Raw genomic sequence first — 2748 nt, 5'->3', positions numbered from 1 at the left:
GATCCCTCCAGGTACACTCCTTGGTTGGTGATCTAGACTCTGGGAGAACTGGGTGGTCAGGCCAGCCTCTGTTGTTCTTCTAATGGGGTTACAGGCTCCCTCTGCTCCTCCAGTGCTTACACCAGCTCTCCCACCAGGTTACCTGAGCTCAGTCTGCTGGTTAGCTCTAAACATCCACATCTGCATTGGTCAGTTGCTGGCTGGACTTCCTCAGGAACCTCTACACAGCAAGTGCTTCTTGACCATAGAAACAGTGTTAGGTTTGGTGTCTGCAGACATGATGGTCCTTAGGTGGGGGCAGTCCCTGGTTGGCCCTTCCTTCAGTCTCTGTTCCATTTTTTGTCCCTGTTCTTCCTTTGTACAGGAACATTTCTAGGTTAAAAACTTTTAGATGGGTGGGTGTCCCCATTCCTCCACTGGGAGACCATGCCTATCTGCTGGAGGTAGTCTCTACAGGTTCTGTCTCCTCCTCTATTTCTTTAGAAAAGAACAGTTCTCCAAGAAACAAAAACAGGACAATATTATTAAATCTTTATGTTCTAAATTATATATATTTAGACAATGTTAATAATTTTGATATATAAAATAATATGAAAATTTATTTTTTACTTTCTTTAATGTCTTATACTTTCCAGTATACAATGTACAAACTCCTGAGTTAAATTTATTCTTAATATTTTATTCCTTTTGATTTTATTCTAAATAATATTTTTATCAGTCATGTTTTAGATTGTTTTATATTAATATCAAAAACGCTTCCAATTTGTGTATTGTTACTTTGTATCCTACATTTACACAATCTGTTTCTTAGTTCTGAGAAGCTTATATTGAGGTCTTTTGAGTTTTTTCATTTACCATATCATCTAAAAGTAAAGATATACTTCTTTCTTCTTTTTCAATTTAGGTACACCTTAGTTCTTTCTTTTGTCTTATTTGTCTAGCATTTTTAGTAGTGTGCAAAATTTAAGTGTCAAAGTCATTCTTAGAAGACTACTTTATTCACTGTGCTACTTGTGGGTTTTTTAAAAAATGACCTTCAGGATGTTGTTTTAATTTTATATACTTCTGTATATATGATGGGTAAGTTCCTTGGCTTTGCATTTATGTAATATTCAAGGTGTGTGCCTGTATTTTGCAGCTGGGTAGATACCCATGCATGTTTATATGTGTAGTTCTCATCAGAACTCTCTACCTTATATTTGGAGGTTTGGAGGTTGCATCTCTCATTGAATGAAGAGCTTTGGCTGTTTAGTTAATTAGCTTGCCACAGGTAAGCAACTATCTGTTTCAAGATTTTTGGAACTATAGTCAGACTTCCACAGTTATCATCCTTTTCTTCTTTACTAGGGGTTCAGATTCTCTGCTCAGCACATTCACCTCGCACCTCAAAGCCATTTTCTCAGACCTTTATGTATATTTTACTTAAAGATTTTTATCATGAATATTTATTCAATTTTGTTAACTGCCTTCTAAGAATTAATTCAGATAATCACAATTTTTGGAACTTTCCTTTTACTGGAATACCATGACACAGTGGTTTAACTATGAATGTAGAGGTATTTTTCTTTTTTCCAAATGCCATACTTACCTTTGACTTGTGCCAAAGACTAACCCTGGCTTGGAGATAGGGTTCTGAGGAAGGAGTATTTGGGAGCAGTGGAAAAAATGACTCGAAAGTCATTCATGGATACAAGCTGACAGCTCAGTTTTCTGCTTGAGATGGCTCTCCAGACAGCTCTGTAAATAGTTCTTGGCTCTGTAGCCTGCTTGAGATAGTTTTGTGGTTGAGACAACTTTCTGCTAGAGACAGTTCTCTCATGGAAAAAAAAATTCTAAAATTTCTCTGGATATCTCATGCGTTTTCTGACCAAAGTCAGAAAAGCTGCTAGAAAAAAAAATTCTTGAATTTTTCTGACTAAAGTCAGAGAAGCTGCTGGAAAAAAATCTAAAAGAGCTGTAACCCCTCTTTAGGATGGCTTTTGGATTTTCTGACCAAAATCAGAAATCCTGCTAGAAAAAAAATTCTAAAAAAAAGCTGTGTTCATTAAGTAGTTCTCTCTGGTTAGCTCTCCATTACAGACCAAAGTGAAATCTTTATTTACATATTAATTGAGTCATTTACTCCAGGTTCCCTTTTGATTATCCCATGAATCATCATTTTATGACCTTAGCCACTTGATTCCTAGGAAAAGACTGCAAGTACATTTTGTTTAAAGATTGCAAATTAATTGAGAGATCTGCCTGCCTTTGTAAGCACAAAAAATTAGTTTATTTGGGTAGGATCCAGTCCTGATTTTACAATTTTTACCATGCTTAAACCTAAACTTGCTTTGTCTCAGGTTGACCTTGAACTCAGGAAACTGCCTGCCTTTGTAAGCACAAACAATAAATTTAGCAGTGTGAGATCTAGCCCTGGGATTACTACTCCATAAATCTCTTTATCTTCTTCCTTAATATCTTTCTGACAAGCTGACTCATAGTGCTCCTGCCTCTATTCTTTTAGGACCATGGAGCCCCTCATATTATCCATATTGCATCCTTAGTTGAGAAATACTCTTTACATACTTTTGAACTCATGTTTTTAGAGTTCTTTCCCACAGCCTTGAGGGCTGGCCTGAAGGTATGTACATTATTATACAAAATATGCCTACTAACTGATAACACTTGTAAAGGCCTACACCTGTTAGCTCTGCTCCAGGGGCAGAATTGTGTCACACCATTGCATCCATATGGCTATGCAGGACCCAA

The 2748-nt window shown here is 36.7% G+C and overlaps 1 pseudogene; it reads right to left on the bottom strand.

Annotated features, from left to right (window-relative positions):
- Nucleotides 1-1978: 1978 nt before the first annotated feature.
- On the bottom strand, nucleotides 1979-2047 carry LOC147999913 (U7 small nuclear RNA; annotated as a pseudogene).
- Between the last annotated feature and the right edge of the window lie 701 nt (nucleotides 2048-2748).

The sequence above is a fragment of the Rattus norvegicus genome, chromosome 18 (genome assembly GCF_021556685.1).
Source record: "Rattus norvegicus strain SHRSP/BbbUtx chromosome 18, alternate assembly SHRSP_T2T, whole genome shotgun sequence".
Lineage (NCBI taxonomy): Eukaryota > Metazoa > Chordata > Mammalia > Rodentia > Muridae > Rattus > Rattus norvegicus.
This window is presented reverse-complemented; position numbering and strand designations above follow the sequence as displayed.